At 41.8% G+C, this 22,083-nt stretch overlaps 1 protein-coding gene across 2 annotated transcripts in view; it reads right to left on the bottom strand.

The window, feature by feature from the left end:
• Nucleotides 1-22,083, bottom strand: part of CDK19 (cyclin dependent kinase 19) — a 367,636-nt gene that overhangs the window by 294,331 nt on the left and 51,222 nt on the right. The window contains exon 3 of one of the 2 annotated variants that reach the window (XM_077289463.1): nt 19,228-19,284. The exons of the other annotated variant lie outside the window; for it this stretch is intronic. The gene's annotated coding sequence lies outside the window, so the exon portion shown is untranslated. The remainder of the gene's footprint in view (nt 1-19,227; nt 19,285-22,083) is intronic. 2 annotated transcript variants of the gene reach the window in all.

Below are 22,083 nucleotides of genomic sequence, written 5' to 3' on the forward strand. Positions count from 1 at the left end.
GAAGGGCAGTGGTACCTACAATGAGGCAAGGACCTTAAGGATATGTTTCCACGGTCAGGAACCGGCAGCGCTTTGGATGCAGCACATGTCCGCTGCATCCAAAGCCCTGCCAGCTTTTGAACCCAGGTGATTCCGCATGTGTTCACTGAACTGTGCGGAATCACCGCGCCCAATACATTGGACTGGTGATATTTATCTTGCAGAGACAGAGCGTCTCCGCAAGATAAACTGACATGCTACGGTCTTGAAAAACGCGCCGCATGTCCGTCTCAGCAGGGAAGTCGGAGGCGCCGGTGCACGCATAGTGGAGATAGGATTTCTTCAAATCCCGTCCACTGTGCTGTAACATCTGTCCGCTGTGGGTTTAACGTGGCGGATGAAAGCAGCGTCAAATCCGCAGCATTTACAAACCGTGGAAACATACCCTTGGTGCCTGAATTAGAAGTAGTAAATACAGATGCGCCATGCCTGCACAGTAGGACATTTGGAGACATGGAAGGCATACACTATGTGTATGGGATTATCTAACTATAAATAGCAGAGGAATGATGGTGCAACTGGAAATGGTGCTTATAAGGAAGTGAAAGAGGTAGGTTTGGCGATATGGGGGCAGAATGAAAGTGTGAACTATCAGAATGTCATGCATCATTATTATTATCTTGAAGCCTCCTGGTGAACCTCTGCAAGGAGAGGAAACGCGTAGAGGCAGCATGTGGAATGAACACCAAGATAAGTGACAATCAGATTCCAAGTGATCTTAGATCTCTATTATGTTTTAGGTCTTTTTTTGGCTTAGGTCAAAAGGGATTTTATCCACTATTGATTATCCGTTTTGCATGACACATTTTTTGTAGAAGTTACCTAATCACTATCTACTGTAAGTTTGCCTATTTGATTGGGCATAGAATTCCATATGTATTTTGGCTTCAGAAAACAGATGCAAAATAGTGACCATAATATGTAAGTATTAAAGTATCCTTAGACTGTACATGACGCCACAAATTTTAGGACAAAATTGCCCAAACCCACCAATTTCTGGGAGACAAGGTACCCGGACAAATTATATCATGGGATAGAAAGGTGGGCAAGTCTGAATTCCTTTTTTTTTCCCATTGTCTAGCCAATTGTTCATGTGTATAGGTAAGTGTGGAGATACACAGTGGTTTGTGAAACTACTCAGCCCCCTTAATTTTTACCTATTTTATTACATTACAACCGGTGTTTAAAAACTTTTTTAATCAGATTTGTGTGATGCAGTTGATGAAGTGAGAAAGCTATAGGCATTGCTTAAATTTATGGGATCTACTAGCTAAAAATTGGCATGTGCATACGTATTCACCCCTTTTGCTATGAAGCCCCTAAAAATTTCTGGTGCAATTACCTTCATAAGTGATATGCTTAGCGAAACATATGCTTAGCGAAAGAAAGTCCTCTTGTGTGCAATCTAAGTGTCACAGAGTTCGTCAGTATATACATACCTTTTCTGAAGGGCCACAGAGGCTGCAACACCATTAAGCAAGAGGCACCACTAACCAAACAACATCATAAAGACCAAAAAGATCTCAAAACAAGTTAGGGACAAAGCTGTTGCAAAGTACAAGTCAGGGTTGGATTATAAAAAATATCCCAATCTTTGATGATCCCCCAGAGAACCATCAAATTCAACATCATCAAAAGGAAAGAATATGATACCACAACAAAAGTGTCAAAATGGGGCTCTGCCCACCAAAACTCTGAGTCTGGGCAAGGAGGGCATTATTCGGAAAGGCAGCACTGAGACCAAAGGTAACCTTGAAGGAGCTGCAGAGTTCCCAAACAGAGACTGGAGTATCTGTCCATAGAACCACAATAAGCCATACACTAGATAAAGTGGCATTTATTGAACAGGGGGCAGAAACAAAAGCCTTTACTTATACATAAATATTGTAAGGCTCATTTTGAGTTTGCCAATAGATGCCAAGAATACCATCCCCAGAGTGAAACGTGGTGGCAGCATCATGCTGTGGGGATGTTTTTCGGCAGCAAGAACACTGAAAATAGTCCGAATCAAGGGAAAGATGGACGGTGCGAAATACAGGAATATTCTTGAGCAAAGCTTGTTTTAGTCTGTCAGTGATTTGAGACTAGGACGGAGGTTCACCTACAACAAGACAATGACCCAAGGCATACTGCTAAACCAACACTGGAGTGATTTAAGGGGAAATGTGTGAAATGTTTTGGAGTGGCTTAATCAAACCCAGATCTTAATCCAATTGAGAATCTATGGTCAGACTTCAAGATTGCTGTTCAACAGAGGAAACTAAGGGTACTGTCACACAGTGGCACTTTGGTCGCTACAACGGCACGATCCGTGACGTTCCAGCGATATAGTTACGATATCGCTGTGTCTGACACGCTACTGCGATCAGGGACCCCGCTGAGAATCGTACGTCGTAGCAGATCGTTTGAAACTTTATTTTGTCGTCTAGTGTCCCGCTGTGGCGGCATGATCGCAGCGTGTAACAAAGGTGTGCACGATATTCCCAATGTCCCATATGACTTCTACATCGCAACTACGTCATGAAATTATCGCTCCAGCGCCGTGCATTGCAAAGTGTGACCGCAGTCTACAACGCTGGAGCGATAATCAAGCGACGCTGCAACGTCACGGATCGTGCCATCGGAGCGATCAAAGTGCCACTGTGTGACAGTACCCTAACTTGAAGGAGCTGGAATAGTTTTGTCTTGAGGAATGGGCAAAAATCCCCGTGGCAAGATGTGGAAAGCTCATAGAGATTTATCCATAGCGACTTGTAACTATAATTGCAGGAAAAGAAGGCAAAACAAAGTACTGACTTCAGGGGGTGGATAGTTATGCACACTGAATTTTTCACTTATTTTGTCGTTTGCTTCACAATAAAAAGAAAACCAAATGTTCACAGTACTAGGCATGTTCTTTACATAAATTCATGCAGAACCTCAAAACAACCATTGAAATTCTAGGTTGTTATGTAGCAAAAACATGAAAAAAGGCCAAGGAGCCTGAATACTTTCCAAAGCCGCTGTAGTTGTCAGCCAAATGAGTATTTGCCTCATAGTTACAAGTGCTTCTCACTAAATTAGAATATCATCAAAAAGTTAAAATTTATCTCAGTTCTTCAATTCAGAAAGTGAAACTCATATGTTATATAGAGTCATTACAAACAGAGTGATCTATTTCAAGTGTTTATTTCTGCTAATGTTGATGATTATGGCTTACAGCCAATGAAAACTCAAAAGTCGTTATCTCAGTAATTCATTTTTTGATGATATTCTAATTTTGTGAGAAGCACCTGTATTTTGTTGGCTTTTTCTGTAATAAAATGTTAACACAAAACATTTGGCAGCAAAGCACCATTCCAGCTTTATTTTTGTATTTCACTGCCAGAGGGGTATCACTCATGTATGTTCCCTGCTTATAATAAAATACTTACCAGCCGTCATCTCTGTTCTCAGCAAAGCTCTGGTCATCTACTGCTAGTTATGATCAGCCAGATCGCTCCTGTGCTTGCTGTGTCAGCCAAAAGTCACTTATCAATATAAGAAAGATTTCATAGACTTCTATTGAAAGCTAGTTGACTGTTAGCGCTTACTTCCGGTCAGTCAGGCACTGTGGTCACAAGATGGTGGAATGCGACCAAAAAGGCACTGAGAAGAGTAGAAGACGAAGCTGGCATTTATTTTACTAGGGGTAGGAAATATGTATTAGTATCACCACCACAGCAAAATAAATACAATGGCTGTAATGGTGCATGGACAAAAAGATAAAATGATTTAAAATTAAATGAGAAACACTGGGCATTTTCTGAAGTGGTTTCCACTTGAAAACCTTTTCTTTTTTAATGGCCGGGAAAAGATATTGTGGACCCTGAGGATATATGGGGTGAACACTTCAAACAGTAGTCATTAACCGGTTACTAATTCTACAAAGAGAAATCATATAACAAAAGATACAAGCACTGTCAATCTCTCGCTACACTGGCTGGAAAACACGCTATTTTCAATGGATTTTGTAAAGCAGCTTTGCCGCGCATAGCTGGCAATACTTCATGTGTAATTTGATTATATAACTGAACATCTGGGCATCTCAAAACAAGGGAACAACGTGAAGCCATGTGGAAATGCTCAACAGACACATGCAGCATTGTAATTGGGGCAGTTGTAAAAGTAATAGAAAAAATTTGTCTTACTCATGAGTAAGACTGCTTAGTGTAGTCGAAACGCGTCGACTGGGTCATGTCGACCATCTCAATTTTTAATTTTGTATGCACTATATTTTCTTTTGAAAAAGAAAAGGAAAATCCAGTCCTGTTGAGCTCGACTCCAATTTTTCCTATGATCCTTGATGTGAGGCCAGGTCGAGGCCTATGTCTGAGCCCCAGGTGGATGAACATAGAGCAACTGGGTGAGCTGGAATCAAGTTTCTACAGTACTAAGGCTGTGTGCACACGATGCGGATTTAGTGCGGATCCGCAGCGTTTTTTTCCGCGCAGAAACGCTGCAGATCCGCAATGTGATGTACAGTATAATGTTAGTCTATGGGAAAAAAAAAGCTGTGCACATGGTGCAGAAAAATCAGTGCAGCAAAGCGCAGTGAATTGCTGCGGATTTCAAAGAAGTACATGTCACATCTTTTTTGTGGATCTGCAGCGTTTCTGCACCCCTCCATAATAGAAATCCGCATTGGGAAAAACTGCAGAAAATCTGCACAAAATCCGCATAAATTCCGCACAAAAACCGCACTAAATCCGCATAAAAACCGCGGCAAATCTGCAGCTGCAGATTCTGCCAGGAGATGCGGATTTTGTGCAGAAAATTCTGCACCTCTTTTCTTACATGCGCACATAGCCTAAAAGTGTCGCGTACATTAACCTCTAAGAATCATTTCATGATTACAAAGTTTAGAAATTCTGCAAACCTATTTCATTGATTTACATGTACTTATCCTAAGCAAAGCTAGCCATACATACAAAATAGAAGTCACCTGAAAGAGCCAATTTGACCACTTCAGACTACATCATTTGGAAATTAAACACAAACGATAACCATGTTTTTGTGCCCATAAAGCAAACAATGTAAAAACGGAAACTAAACAGCACACAAAGTGACTCAGTTTGCCTTAATAAAGTTAATGTCCCCATCGAGGGTTCTTCCAAATCCTGGCTTTCAGGGCTTTCAACAGAAGCCCCAATGGAGTACCTGATGTCCACCTGGCCTAACACCTCTATACACAGCTGATAACAAAAGATCCACCATTCATAATAGGTGATGTCACAGTTGACCCTGCTCCCCCTCTATTCATAATGCATTTTGCAGACGCTCATTAGATGTTTCAATACAAAAGATAGGGTCTGATTCAGTTTATTGCTGCTAATATACAAGTGCATTTGCATTTTCTGAAACAGCAGGAAAAATTAGCCTAGAATAGCCCCAGTGGCCAGTGTGAAAATTTCAAGATTTCTACTTTTCATTTTTAATACAGATTGTGATCTGAAAAAAAAGACCACACATAAAAAGAAAATATGCATTTAACAGAAAAAACTGACTTAATCAATAGGTTATTTTCTGATTACACCTTCCCCTTAAAAGGGGTTGTCCAGTCCAAGTCACTCTCTGTGACTGCAGACTTATAAATTCCCCCAGTGCACGCACTGTGTGTGGTGGGGATTCGCCAGTTTCTGAGGCAGGACCAAAAGCTATGTATGTGTTATACATACTCCATGCCAGTAGGATTGGCCTCACTTCCATACAGTTCTATGGAACGAGGCTGCGCCCTCTAGTAGGCTACACACACTGGACTGCCATATCACTAGACAAGTGTGGCTTCGCCCAATACAAGTGTATGCAGTGAGGCCACGCACACTAGACGGGCCCTGGGCATAAGTATGTATAACGCATACATACCCACCGGTCCCAGCTCAGAAACGCAGACTGCGTGCTTTGGAGGGCATTCATAAGTCTGCAGTTACACAGAGTGTGCCTGAGGAAGGGACCTAAAAAGTCCGGAAAGCTTGCTTTGTACCATTATTTATTTACATTTTTGTTAGCCATTAAAGGGAACCTGTCACCCCGTTTTTTGAAGATGAGCTAAAAATAGCGTTAAATAGGGGCAGAGCTGGGCGTTACATTAGTGTCTTTGTGTGCCTTTATTACCCACCTATGCTGCTGAAATACCTTTGTAAAGTCGCTAACTAAGGGGTTAAATTGCACTTTAACCCCTTAGTGACAGAGCCAATTTGGTACTTAATGACCGTGCCAATTTTTACAATTCTAAACACTGTCACTTTATAAGGTTATAACTCTGGAATGCTTTAACGGATCCCGCTGATTCTGAGACTATTTATTCGTGACATATTGTACTTCATGCTAGTGGTAACAATTCTTCGATATTACTTGCGATTATTTGTGAAAAAATAGGAAATATGGCGAAAATGTTTAAAATTTTGCAATTTTCAAACTTTGAATTTTTATGCCCTTAAATCAGAGAGATATGTCACACAAAATAGTTAATACGTAACACTTCCCACATGTCTACTTTACATCAGCACAATTTTGGAAACAAAATTTATTTTTGTTAAGACGTTATAAGGGTTAAAATTTGACTAGCGATTTCTCATTTTTACAACAAAATTTACAAAACCATTTTTTTTTAGGGACCATCTCACACTTAAAGTTACTTTGAGTGGTGTACATGACAGAAAATACCCAAACTTTACACCATTCTAAAAACTACACCCCTCAATGTGCTCAAAACCACATTCAAGAAGTTTATGAACCCTTTACGTGCTTCACAGGAACTGAAACAATGTGGAAGGGAAAAATGAACATTTTACTTTTTTTTGCAAACATTTTACTTCAGAACCAATTTTTTTTATTTTCACAAGTGTAAAAAGAGAAAATGAACCACAAAATGTGTTTTAAAATTTCTCCTGAATATGCCGATAGCCCATATGTGGGGGTAAACCTAAACCACTGTTTGGGCGCACGGTAGGGCTTTTTCAATGCAGAATTGGCTGGAATTGATATCAGACGACATGTCGCGTTTGGAGAGCCCCTGATGTGCCTAAACAGTGGAAACCCCCCACAAGTGACACCATTTTGGAAACTAGACCCCTTAAGGAACTTATCTAGATGTGTGGTGAGCACTTTGAACCCCCAAGTGCTTCACAGAAGTTTATAACGTAGAACCGTGAAAATAAAAAAAATCATATTTTTTTACACAAAAATGATCTTTTTGCCCACAAATTCTTATTTTCACAAGGGTAACAGGAGAAATTAGACCAAGAAAGTTGTTGTGGAATTTCTCCTGAGTACGTCGATATCCCATATGTGGGGGTAAACCCCTGTTTGGGTGCACGGCAGAGGTTGGAAGAGAAGGAGTTCCGTTTGACTTTTTCAACGCAGAATTGGCTGGAATTGAGATTGGACGCCATGTCGTGTTTTCCAGAGCCTCTGATGTGCCTAAACAGTAGAACCCCCCCCCATAAGTGACACCATTTTGGAAACTAGACCCTTTAAGGAACTTGTCTAGATGTGTGGTGAGCACTTTAAACCCCCAAGTGCTTCACAGAAGTTTATTACGTAGAGCCATAAAAATAAAAAATCCTTTTTTTTTCCTAAAAAAATCCTTTTTTTTTAGCCCGCAATTTTTTATTTTCTCAAGGGTAACAGGAGAAATTGGACCCCAAAATTTGTTGTCCAGTTTGTCCTGAGTGCGCTGATACCCCATATGTGGGGGGGGACCACTGTTTGGGCACACATCGGGGCTCGGAAGGGAAGTAGTGACATTTTAAAATGCAGACTTTGATGGAATGGTTTGCGGGCGTCATGTTGCATTTGCAGAGCACCTCATGTACCTAAACAGTAGAAACCCCCCACAAGTGACCCCATTTTGGAAACTAGACCCCCCAAAAGAGCTTATCTAGATGTGTGGTGAGCACTATAAACCCCCAAGTGCTTCACAGAAGTTTATAATGTAGAGCCATGAAAATAAAAAATCATTTTTTCCACAAAAATGATCTTTTCATCCCAAAATTTTTACTTTCACAAGGGTAACAGGAGAAACTGGACCCCAAAATTTATTGTGCAATTTATCCTGAGTACGCTGATACCCCATATGTGGGGGGCACTGTTTGGGCGCATGGCAGAGCTCGGAAGGGAAGGAGCGCCGTTTTGGAATGCAGACTTTGATAGAATGGTCTGCGGGCATTATGTTCCGTTTGCAGAGCCCGATGTACCTAAACAGTAAAAAAAAAACACAAGTGACCCCATTTTGGAAACTAGACCCCCCAAGGAACTTATATAGATATGTGGTGAGCATTTTGAACGCCCAAGTGCTTTACAGAAGTTTGATGCAGAGCCGTGAAAATAAAAAATCATTTGGAGACCCCCTGATGTACCTAAACAGTGGAACCCCCCAATTCTAACTCCAACCCTAACCCCAACACACCCCTAAACCTAATCCCAACCCGATCCATAATCTTAATCACAACCCTAATCACAACCCTAACCCCAAAATACCCCTAATCCTAATCCCAAGCCTAACCATAACCCTAATCAAAACCCTAAGCCCAACACACCCCTAATCCTAATCTCAACCCTAACCTCAAACTTAACCCTAATCCCAACCCTAATCCCAATACACCCCTAACCCTAATCCCAACCCTAACTTTAACCCTAATCCCAAACCTAAGCCTAATCCCAAACCTAACCCTAGTGCCAACCCTAACCCTAATGCCAACCCTATCCCTATTGCCAACCCTAACCCTAATGCCAACCCTAACCCTAATCCAAACCCTAACCCTAACTCAGTTTAGCCCAACCGTAACCCTAATTGGAAAATGGAAATACATACATTTTTATTATTATTTTTTCCTAACTAAGAGGGGGGGTTATATACTATTTTTTTTTATTTTGATCAATGTGATAGGATCTATCACAGTGACCAAAATGAAACAAGAGGAAAAATCTTCCTCTGCCTTTAAAGGGAATCTGTCACCCTCAGGGATGTATATGACCAATTAATATGGGCATACAGGCAATAGAAATGTTACACTAGTCCTACCAGTCTGCCTCATATTAGTGGTCTTGTGGAGAAATGTTATATTCTTTCTGTATGCTAATGATTTCTTCCAGGCTACGGAATGTACGAAAGTCACCGGCGCCTGCGAAGAAAATCCCTGAATGCACAGAAGGGAGGAAGACAACTGACTTGTATGGAAGAGGGGTAGACAAAGTCGAACCACCAGCGAGAGGTGGCAAATTTCGACAAATTGATATTACAGAGAGAATGCCGATGGATATTTCGGCTTGATACACAACAACCCCTGGGGTTAAACGAACAACTAAATTATAGTTGTTTTTTATGAATGGTACTGTCAAATTACATCAAAGGGGTAATAGATCAACAGTTTTCAATTACTTTGTTAGGCCCATTTAAATATGTTTTCACCTTTCCGCCCTGCCCCTATCACTTTTCAATGTAATATTCTGCCATCTGTATATTAGTCTATGATGAAATGTCGATTGGAACTTAGGAGACTGTGCCTTTAAGGCCATGTTCACACTTTGCGGTTTTTACCGCGGAACCGCGGCGATTTTGATGCTGCGGGCCGCAGCAGTTTCCATAGCGTTTCCATTTACATGTAAACCCTATGGAAACCGCAAACCGCTGTGCACATGCTGTGGGAAAAAACGCGCAGAAATGCAGCGGTTTAAAACCCGCAGCATGTCACTTCTTTGTGCAGAATCGCTGCGATTCTGTACCCATAGGAATGCATTGAACCGCTTACTTCCCGCATGGGGCTGTGCCCACGTTGCGGGAAGTAAGCGGGTAATGTGCAGGTGGTACCGGGGTGGAGGAGAGGAGACTCTCCTCCAGGCCCTGGGAACCATATTTGGGGTAAAAAAAAGAATAAAAAAAAAAAATCATGTTATACTCACCTCTCAGCGCTGCACGCGGCCGTCCGGTCAGAGTTGCTGTGTGAACAGGACCTGCGGTGACGTCGCGGTCACGACCGTGATGACGCCCGGGTCACATGACCGTGACGTCACGAAGGTCCTTCTCGGAACAGCATCTTTGGAACCGGAGCGCCGCGTGCAGCGCCCAGGAGATCCAGACATCGGAGGGTGAGTATAACCAATTTTTATTAATTTTGAACATTACTATTGATGCTGCATATTGCTGCATATGCAGCATCAATAGTATAGGAGTAATCCCGCAGCGGAAATCGCAAAACAAACCGCGATAAATCTGCAGGGATAACCGCAGCGGTTTTGCCCTGCAGATTTATCAATTCCGCTGCGGAAGAACCCGCAGAGCACACCGCAAAGTGTGAACATGGCCTTAAACAGTTTTTGGGTTAACTTCTTTTACCCATATTATCAATATTAAACTGAGCTGTATTTACAGTAAATTTCAGTGATATGATTTCACCATTATAATGACTAACAATGATTGGTGAGGACTTGGATGCACTTACACTGTGGGATAATGGAGATAATCGGTCAATTATATAATTCTAGGTGGTGGTTTTTGTTATCATAATGATTATATATAGGCACCATCAGGTACATTACCTAAAAGACACGGTGATTGTGTTAATAGTTGTATCCGCCTGCATGACCTGCGGTCATGTGACCGGAGGACATGCCACTTAATACGTGTGTATTTTACAATGATTGCAGGGTGGCTCAATGTGCGAAAATAGTCCGTCGAGCCTAATGCATCATCTTTGGGGATACGCCGATATATTAACAAATAAACGCGGCGGCTGCGCATATAGTCTGATCCAGCTGCAGGACCTGCATTCATGTGACCGAAAGACTAGTCACTGTATACGCTTGCGTTCCACACTAACTGCAGTGCGGCTCAATGGGCGAAAGTGGTCCGCTGAATCCAGTCCACCAATTATTGGTAAGACGCTGGCATTTCTCTAATGTTATTGGAGTTCCACTAGTACACAATGGTGGTATACACTGATTAGAAGGAGGGGCTTAAAATTAGATATTATTAGAACATGTGGGTTTGGTAACATAAGATGGACGTCCTTGTTAAAGGGATTAACCAGTCCATATGGAGAGATGATGTCAGACGCCGTGGTAGCATAGAACCGCCCACCGACCCTTTTTAAAGACGGCATACATGAGTAGGGTTGAGACCATATATCCCTAGATAGAGGCACTGACACCACCAGTTAGTTTATAGAGTCAATAGGTGGCTGACAGCACTCACTTATTCGGGCGCTCGTTCCATATCCAGGGAACCCTCCTGGGTAAAACATCAATATCTGCACAGAAGAACAGCGCCCCACCGGGTGTAATAGTCCAAAAGAAATCTTTATTTAGCCATATAGCATCAGTAGCGACGTTTCGACCATATGCTGGTCTTTTTCAAGCATACAAACATGGCGGCAAGGCGGTCTTAAATAGTGTGGACACCAGGCAGGGAGCCAATCACCATTAAGTACCTCCCTCTCTACATCCAAATACAATATTTTGCTAAAAAAACATATAAATAGACATCAGACATTTATGTGCATACATACTCAATGTTACAATATCATTACCACTTCAATAATTATATTACATAGATTAATATAATTATTGAAGTGGTAATTGGCTCCCTGTGTGGTGTCCACACTATTTAAGACCGCCTTGCCGCCATGTTTGTATGTTCTTCTGTGCAGATACCACCAGTTAGTTTAGTCGGGTCTGACTTGCCACTGCAAGCAACCGATTTGCTTTTTCTTTTCCCCTGATAAATCCCCTTGACAGGGGAGGAAACGTGTTGGTTGGCTACATTATTCAGGGAGGCTACATTATTCATGGGCAATTTATAAACAGGTCCACACTTGGGTACTGCCCTTGTCAGGGCAGGAGCATAGCAGGGGCAGGACAGGGAGAAATAGAAAGACCACCTTGTCTTTACTCTTTAATCCCCCTCCTCTTTCCCCCCTCTCTGGTTACCCCATTATTGTAAACAAATCTTGGAGGACATGAATAGGATGTATACTGGTGAGACCGAACCGTTTTTTACTTGTGAACTGCTAACCATGAGCACTTATACATTGTAATTGTTTGTTGTATGTTTGTCCTAGGTATACATTGGCCTTTAATGAATTCAGTAAATGATAAGTTTTAGTACATGTTTTCCTGGCCATGCTTTAAACTTTGCGTTGCCTGATTGGTCAGGTAATTATTGGAACAGATAATTCTGATCCTCTGTGCTGGATATTATGGAAGAGGGGTAGTATTACAATAAAGACAGGAAGCAGGGATTTCTTACAGGTACCACACGCCCCGAAGCCTGAAAGGTTCCCTATAAATTATCGAAGCAATTAAATACGTATACTAATTCAATATTTTTACTAGCGCCTATTAAACAGCATCTGTCAGCAGGATTTCACCGCCAAAACTATTTATATGTACATGTAACTCAAAGACAAGTTTAGCAATAACTTTACATGGCCGGTTCAGTTGATTCACGCTTTGCAAACTGTAGCAGCATGAATTAGAGACTAGCTATAAGCTATGTCAGACATTTATGCTTTACTTTGAATCTTTGTGGCATTTCAGAAAAAACATACTTGAAAACAGAAGCCAGGGACTAGGATAACTTACAGATGCATGTGCCTGCCAGCTTCTCCCAGCTCACCTAGATTGATAGGCCAACAGTCTAGGTGAGCGGGGTGGAAAATAACCTGTTGGACTGGTCAGCCTACTCACCTTGTCACTGGCGGCAGTTTTAACTCTGAAACAACGCAGTGCTTCAAAGTAAAACATGCATGTCAGCAATTACAGAGATGATCTCTTTTTAATGCTGCATTTCTGAATTCTTCCCACATTCTAGACTAGTCCATTTTAACTTGATGAGGGTCCCATACTGGATATTAGAAAAAATGTAAAAAGATAGAATGTCATACTTAACATACACTTACAAGGGGCGTTCTTTAAGGATTCCCCTGACCCACTTCTATTTATCACAGGACGCTGAAACTGCACATGTGTAATGATTAGAGATGAGCAAATATTTCTATGTTCGGTTTGGATAATGTTCGCCGAAATTGCAATCTTCGTAGATTAATTTGTCGAATATTCGCTGAACATAACCAAACGCCATTCAGCTCAATGGGAAGCAAAAACAAATGCATGCACAACACCTTAGAACGGCCAAAACACATCAAATGAGGGACAGACACCAGGAAAGTGGCCTCAATTCACCCACAGTATATATTTTAGCACGGAACTGCAGCAATCAGCCAGGCATGAGGTATTGGCATCTGGGACCGACAGCATTTACTGCTTTCAATTTAATGTCACAGTAAGACGAGGTGGGTGAGGGATCGGTGTAGGGCTTCACCGATGCCTCCATCTTGTGCCAGTCATTACACTGGCTACCCATTCGCTACAGGGTCCAGTATAAACTCATCTCTCTCACCCACAAAGCCCTCCACAGTTCTTCACCGCCTTATATCTCCTCTCTCATCTCTGTCTATCGCCCTACACGTGCCTTCCGTTCTACAAATGACCTAAGACTAACATCCCCCGTAATCCGAACCTCGCACCTCCGTCTCCAAGACTTCTCTCGTACTGCGCCAGCTCTCTGGAATGCACTTCCCCAGACGATCAGACTGATACCTAGCCCCGACCTATTCAAGCGCGCTCTAAAAACCCATCTCTTCAAACAAGCCTACCACACCAACTACTCAGTAAACTATCTTTGCCCTGTTCCCTCCCTCCAAATATTATTCTAAATCTGCACCCTACCATTCATCTGTCTCCACACCCTCCATACACATAACTGCACTTGATACTTGACTATTGCACTTAAACACACGGGCTGATGACTGCATCATGCAGCTTTATATGAAAATCCCTATTTATTATAATTGCCAGACCTGAAATAACAAGCACTTTTCACCTATTGTGTCCCCCCATTTCCTTGTAGATTGTAAGCTTGCGAGCAGGGACCTCACTCCTAATGTCACTGTTTAAATTGTCTTAACTCGTACTGAATTTATTGTTTGTACATGTCCCCGCTTAATTGTAAAGTGCTGCGGAATATGTTGGCGCTATATAAATAAAGATTATTATCATTATTATTATTATTATTAGGGTCCCATTGCTGGGAGCCCTGATAACACATGAAACACCTCTACCTGCTATCATGCTGAGCCAGTCAGGTGGCACAAATACCAGTTTTCTAGACTACCATTGTCAGAAAAATGTAAGGATAGTAACACGGGTAGTTGAGTGCAAGGAAGTGGAGGCCTGACGGTCTCGGACGCCACAGGCAACACGCATGAAGGAGACTCAACCAGGAGTCTACACATTTCCAAAAATTATTGGCAGACACCAAAGTGGCATTAATTTAACCACAGTAGAAATAGCGTAATAGGGACCGACAGGTCTTTCACTACACCCAATCCAGCAGATGGACACCCAGCAAGGAGTGTTCACATTTAAACAAATGAGGGCCTTATACCACAGAAGTGGCATCAATGGCACGAGAATCGAAACAGTACAATTGGGACCGACACATCTTCCACTACAGCTAACCCAGCAGATGTACACCAACCATGACTGTTCACATTTCCACAAATTTGTGCCAACATCAGCAGCAGCAGCCACAGAAGCGACACTAAAGATATCACAGAGTGCAGTTACGTGACATTAATGCATCACACTAAAAAATGCAATATCACCTAGTCTCTACAGTCTGCGATTGGGGGGCAAAAGTCCTTGGAGATACAGGACTTGTTCATCTTGATGAAAGTTAGGCGGTCAACACTTTCAGGGGACGGCCGGCTGTGCTTATCTGTCAGGACACCACCATGCTGGCTGCCAGGCACGATAAAACCTACAAGGCGTCTGAAGCGAGCTAAGGCCACTCATCCATTTTGGAAGACCAAAATGTGAAACATTACAGTCAGGAGCTAAAGCTATTGAGCCACAGGCTCTGGTGATTTCAGTGGTAAAATTTTGTATACCTTTTTTTTTCCTCTGGAGACTTCTATCTGGAGCTCTATCCCCCCCAAAAAAACTGCAGTTACTCTTTTAAGTGCAGAATCAAAGTTTTTTTTTAAAAAAGCACTTAAAAACACAGCTCCACAGCCATCTGCACTAAAAAAAAAGCATCAAATAAGTTGGAAACGTATAAAAATGTATAAAAAATGCCATAAGAGAACATTCTTATTGCGTTGTTTGTTGCGGACACCTGCAGAAAACAAAAAACACAGTATTAATGCTACGTGTGAGCACGGCCTTACAGGCACAAAAAAGCTTGAGGTTTTATACTGAAGCTACACAAAGATGAGAAAGATCTGGCTGCTGTGACTGAATGAACAATAAATAAATAAACAGGTTCCAAAGGGAGATGAGCAGGACGTACAGATGACATCGCAACAGCTCTGGCTAATCAAAAGCCGTGCCGGGGACGGTGAAAGGTAAGAGATTGGCAGCCTCGCGTCCAGCCGCTTAGTGTCACTGACCTGGATGTTGGACCAGAGACCAGTGAAACAATCCACTGATCTCTAGTCACAACCGTCCCGAATACAGCGGACAGTCCTGGATTTGGGTCTACGACCTGCAGTCTGAGGTGTCTGAATTTCTCACACTACCACAGCTGACATCAACTCCTGCCAGCGGAGAAAGAAATGGTAAATTGCTGTGGATTATGGCGTGGCCAAAAGTTGATGCAGCGCGCGGCAGGATTGGCCCCCTTTCTACTGTTGGGAGGTATGGAATCATAATAATTTTGTTTCTAGCTAAGCTGTATGATTACCACAGTTGTTGTGGTATATTTTTAAACAGAAATGTACCTGCTTGTATGAAAATGTTATTCGCATCATCAGGGCAGTACAGCATATTGACCAATTCATCATTGTAAATACGTTATTTTATTGAATAAACATTTCTGAAATCACATGCATGTTCTTTTAGGCTACATTCCCATGATGATTCTTTGGTGAGTTTTTGATGTTGCAGATTTCAGATTAATTAGGTTACTTCCATCATTTTACATGCATTTTTTTTAGCATTTTTGATTCTGTTTTTTGTCTCTTTTTGTTTTTTTGCTCTTGATACTTCCTGGTATTTGGCTTTGACAAAATATTACTTGATACATTTATGAGCGAAGTGGTTTTAGTGTGCTTATGAAGTGGAACCACACTAAGGTCCACCTTCGCACGTCCTGAATTTTAAGGTACAGGAAAACCCAGTACCGGTGTTATCCGTGTCCGTATAAGTCATTCGTGTGACATGCATGTGCCACACATATGGATATATGTGTCATCCGTGTCCACCATCCGTGCGACACGTACCAGAATATAAATGACAGATGTTTAGGTGTTAAAGATGTGCAAAGAAAGATATATATCCATGAGATATATAATTAGAGCCGTGCGTGTGTAGTTTAGCGTACATGTATTAACCCCATCCCGACCTTGGATGTACCCAGTACATTATTGGCATAATCGGTACATCCTGGCTATTTTGCGTGAGTGATCGACGCTGAGTGATAAGCTGATATCACAACTAACACTCAGAACTCACTGCAAGGAGCGGTGCCCGCATCATTCCCAGTAGTTTAACCCCTAAATACTGTGATCAATATCGATGACAGCATTTAGAAGGCGGGGAGAGGGGCCCTCCTCTTCCCTCTGATCAGCACCCCTGTGAAGCCATCACTGAGGCCCGATCGTTGCCATGGTGAGCAGATATCGCCATGACGACATCCGGGCCACCAGGCTCTAGCAAGTTAGTTAGATCATGAGCAGTGTCTCGTGGTGACTTCAGTGATTTGAAATGAGTTCATTGGATACAAACTCTGCTCAACTTTAGCAAGTCGCCGTGAGGCACAGAGCTGAGCAAGCATTCGCAGCTCAGTGTCTCTGCTGAATGGAAGGCTGTAAAGTCGCATCATTTAACAATGCAGCCTGTCATCTAGATGTAGTAGATCTAGACGAGTCGTGGGACAATTGGATTATTATCTTCTCATTGGACAGATGAGGAATATAGTTGTTAATTATTTTAATTCTTTAACAGGGGACATTGACTTCAGGGGATTGGGCGGAAGGTGAGTATAACTATTTTTGTTCATTTAGAGTCAATAAACGAGTCTGTGTCATTTGTTCAAATAAAGAACGTTATTCTGGGTGCAACTTTTTTCACAAATTTGACTATGGGGTGTCTTATAGATGCCTCTCCATTACTAACCCCTGGGCTTGATGTCACCTGACAAAACAAACGTGACATCAACCCCAATACTATCACCCCACTTGCCACCGCACCAGGCCAAGTGGGAAGAGCGAGGCTAAGTGCCAGAATTGGCTCATCTTATGGATGCACCATTTTTGGGGTGGCTGAGAGCTGATGTTTTCAGTCTGGGATGGGGCCAATATCTATGGCCCCTTCCTAGGCTATTAATATCAGCCTGCAGCTGTCAGCCTAACCTTTGCTGGTTATTAATTGTAGGATGACTCTACATAGTTTTTTTGGGGGGGTCCCCATTTTAATAACCAGTAAAGGCTTAGTATACAGCTGTGAACTGATATTAATAGCCTGGGAAGCTCCATGGGTATTACCCCGTTCCTAGGCTATAAACATCTGCCCCCAGCTGTCTACTTTCCTTCGGCTGGTTAATAAAATTTCAGGGCACCCCACACTATTTGTTTTCCAGAAAATAATGTATTAATTAATAAAATACATGTACACTGAGCTACAGACGATAAAGCACTAATTATATGTATACAGGTGCTTCTCACAAAATTAGATAATCAAAAAGTTAATTTATTTCAGTTCTTCAATATAAAAAAGTGAAACTCATATTATACAGAGTCATTACAAACAGAGTGATCTATTTCAAGTGTTTATTTCTGTTAATGTTGTGAATTATGGCTTACAGCCAATGAAAACCCAAAAGTCATGATCTCAGTAAATTAGAATGCTTTATAACACCAGCTTGAAAAATGATTTTAAAATCCGAAATGTTGGCCTACTGAAACATATGTTCAATACTTGGTCGGGTCACCTCTTGCATCAAATACTGCATCAGTGCGGCGTGGCATGGAGGCGATCAGCCTGTGGCACTGCTGAGGTTTTATGGAAGCCCAGGTTACTTTGATAGCAGCCTTTAGCTTGTCTGCATTGTTGGGTCTGGTGTCTCATCTTCCTCTTGACAATACCACATAGATTCTCTATTGGTTAAGGTCAGGCAAGTTTGCTGGCCAATCAAGCATAGTGATACGGTTGTTTTTAAACCAGGTATTCCTACTTTTGGCAGTGTGGACAGGCGCCAAGTACTGCTGGAGAATGAAATTTCCATCTCCAAAAAGCTTGTCAGCAGAGGGAAGCATGAAGTGCTCTAAAATTTCCTGTGGAAACTTCACACTAGACCTTAAGCAGCTTGGATAGTGTGCTTCTCCACTCTTTCTCCAGACTCTGGGACCTTGATTTCCAAATGAAATGCAATATTTACTTTCATCTGAAAACACCTTGGACCATTGTGCAACAGTCCAGTTCTTTTTCTCCTTGTTCCAGGTAAGGCGTTGTCTATTGGTCATGAGTGGCTTGACACAAGGAATGCGACACTTGTAGCCAATGTCCTGGATATGTCTGTGTGTGGTAGCTCTTGAAGCAATGACTCCAGCAGCAGTCCACTCCTTGTGAATCTCCCCCAAATTTTTGAACAGCCATTCCTTAACAATCCTTTCAAGACTGTGGTTATCCCGATTGCTTGTGCACCTTTTTCTATTACACTTTTTCCTTCCACTCAACTTTACATTAGCATGCTTGGATACAGCACTCTGAACAGCCGGCTTCTTTAGCAATGACCTTTTGTGGCTTACCCTTGGTAAAATACGTGTGAAAAATGACACCACAAATACCAGAAACACTGATGTGTGAAAAGGGCCTCAAATTGCATTATGTACCAGTGGATTTTCTGCATGTAAGGCAATTCTATAGGGAAAATTTACAGAGTTTGGGTGACTTGGCCAGAACACTGTACTGCCTTGATGATTTGGATTAACAGTTGTTCACACTGATGATCACATTTTTATTTTGTAACTATGCCTCAACACTAATCGCACAGCTTAGATAAAAACAACATTATTATTATCATTCAATTGGCTTGCAGAAATTTAGTATCAGATTAATATGTATTTTCTAATGTCAAGTTCTATATATATAAAAATATGGTTAGCGTACCTTCAGAGGAGATAGTTATTGTCTATCCTGACGGTGGCACTGTTGTAGTTAAGGACCCTGGAAAGTCAAACAGCAGATTCCTTTTCTTAAAATGCTGCTATTGATTTATAAATAGTTTTACAAGTATTACAGAAGTGAGCAGTATTAGTAAATTTGCCTTACTGAAATATACGAATAGTAAATGGGTTTCCAATGCACATAACTGTACAAGTCAATATGACTACTGATTATTCCTAGGTGTTCGGACTCTTTTACGATGCGGCTTCTGTCTAGGTGGCCGTCTTTTATGCATGTTTTATCAGAAATACAAATACGGCCCTGCTGACACAATGAACATTGATGAGAATTAAAACCATTCTGCTGATTGTCTTGCAGAATTTAGTTTTTCCCCCTAATCCTTTGTGCTGTAATTAGAGATGCAAAGCACATTGCAAGATTGTGTGTTTATGGGGAAAGTCATTTATCTGAGTCATTTCTGCAGGCACAGGAGCGATTATTGGCTGCAGTTCGCTGTTGCTAGCCTGCCTTTCCAATCTAATCACAGACATTTGTGGCCAGAATCAGTACAGCCAATAGACTCACAGTGCGGATCGGAGGACTCTAGTATGCCGTCTATCAACAGGAATAGATTTTCACAGCACGTCACCTCGCATTCCTATTTCATTCCAGCTTTTCTAGAACGAGAGCATAGATTAATCCACAAATTTTGTATATGGCTTCAGAACCCTTTTTGAGATCAAATACCTTGCTATTTTTAACGTGTCTGGTTAGAATTTAAAAAAAAAAACACAACTCAGAAAATATTAATATTGATGCTGATATTCTATTTTGAAATGTAAAAGTTATGACCTGAAAACAACTTCCCCCAGCATTTGTTTTGACTCGGCATGCATGAGCGGTCGCATGTTCCAGCCATTGTTGCAGAATACATTCAGCTCTAGGGTGGACACCCCAACCAGGATGGACAATGCGGCTGCTCACAATCCAGAAGCTATTGTGTCACTGTGCTGCAGAGCAACAATCCTCAGAGCTATTTTTAGACTTTTATTGCTCTGCTTCTAACCCATCTTCCTGCTATTAATCTTCCTTGATACTTTGTCTAGGGAATATGTAGTGAAAGCAAAAGGCTGTTCACTGTACAAGCAGAAAATAGAAATGTGCCTGCATAGCACTCCACTCTCCTTTATGGCAGAAGTCACAATTTACACATTTTTACAATGATGCATCATGGATAGATCCTATGAAAATGTGCAAAAATGTCTGGATGATAAAGTAAAAGTAGCAAGTAAAAATCTCTGCTGTGTGAACATTTTGACAACTACCATTGAGTTGCATAAGAAACATATTTCTATCTGAATATTCCCGGATGTAAGAGATAAGCTACCTGCGATGTGAGGGTGAATGTGTAAGGCTGCCAGTGCACAGCAGCACAACAACACTGATTATTTCAAAATAAGAAATAGCAATCTGCTTTTTTTACTGCGCTTTGGACACACTTATGTACTTTTGGTTTCCCCTTTTGGTCAGGGATTTGAAGCAACATGTTTAACAGTGTTTTAAGTACAGAAACACTAGTGTTTTGCTCTTAGAAAAGCAACTACGGTATGTTTTTTACATGTGCTTTAGCAACTTCAGCATAGAAAACTATAAAGGAAGAAAAACACACAAAAAATACACAATTCATCATCCCTAAACACACAGTTGAATGAGTTTTCATGAAATCACATTTATTTTCCTTGAACTGTTTTCCAGAGTGAAGTTACCGCTCAGAAAAAAATGCAACATTTGCGTTACATGGGATCATGGCCTTAAACTAAGGATTCCTCGTGATATCAACTGTGTGATTGGTCTCGCCACCAGCCAAAAGTTCTTGGATGCTGCCAGAACAAAGCAGCTCTGTCAAAACTAAAGTGCCAAGGCCTGGTACTGCAGATCCACCCCCTATTCATTCATTCATTTGAATAGGAGGTGGATCTGCAGTACCTGGCATTGGCCACTATGGAAATGAAGGAGCTACTCTGTCCTGACAACACTGGAGAATTATCTGCCATGGACAGTAACAGCTGATCAACGGCACATATTGATGGTCTATTCGGAAAACAGGCCATCAATAAAAAAAAGAAGTGGCCAACTGCTTTAAGGTTGTAGGTGGTTTGTTGATGCTTAAAAGATTTGAGGCAACTCACACCCTATTTGTAATCTGATAGGATAGCTTGGCAAAGGAGACAGCCAGAGAGCATTCTTGACCTCCATGAAAACATGACTCTAGCCTGACCATGCTGACTCACATCAATGTTAATAGACTGAATGTCACAGTCACACATTTTGAGAGGGGAAAGCAGTTTTCAAATCATAATAGGATGAGCTACAATAGCCAGAAGAACATTTAACGCAATATTATTTATGTGGTTAGCACTAGGTGGCAATGCTACTAAGTTTCCACCTTAATAGAATATGTGAATATGTATTCTTTATAGTCAGCAGGGCTGCCACTAGCAATCTCGTGCCCCATACTGGCTAAATTTTCGGGGCCCCCTTGAGAGCTGCCCACGCTCCACCCCTCGAACCATCCACAGTCCCACCGCCCTCTCTTGGAAAAACTCCACTTCTGCACCACATCCTCACCAATCACACATTTAGGCTTCGTGCACACGATGCGGTTTTTGCTGCGGATCCGCAGCGTATTTGACGCTGCGGATCCGCAGCAGTTTTCCATGCGGGGTACAGTACAATGTTACCCTATGGAAAACAAAAACCGCTGTGCCCACGATGCGGAAAAATCTGCACGGATTCGCTGCGGAAAAAAAGAAGGAGCATGTCACTTCTTTCTGCGGATTCCTCAGCGGTTATCAACAT

Source organism: Ranitomeya variabilis, chromosome 2, assembly GCF_051348905.1.
Source record: "Ranitomeya variabilis isolate aRanVar5 chromosome 2, aRanVar5.hap1, whole genome shotgun sequence".
NCBI classification, from domain to species: Eukaryota; Metazoa; Chordata; class Amphibia; order Anura; family Dendrobatidae; genus Ranitomeya; species Ranitomeya variabilis.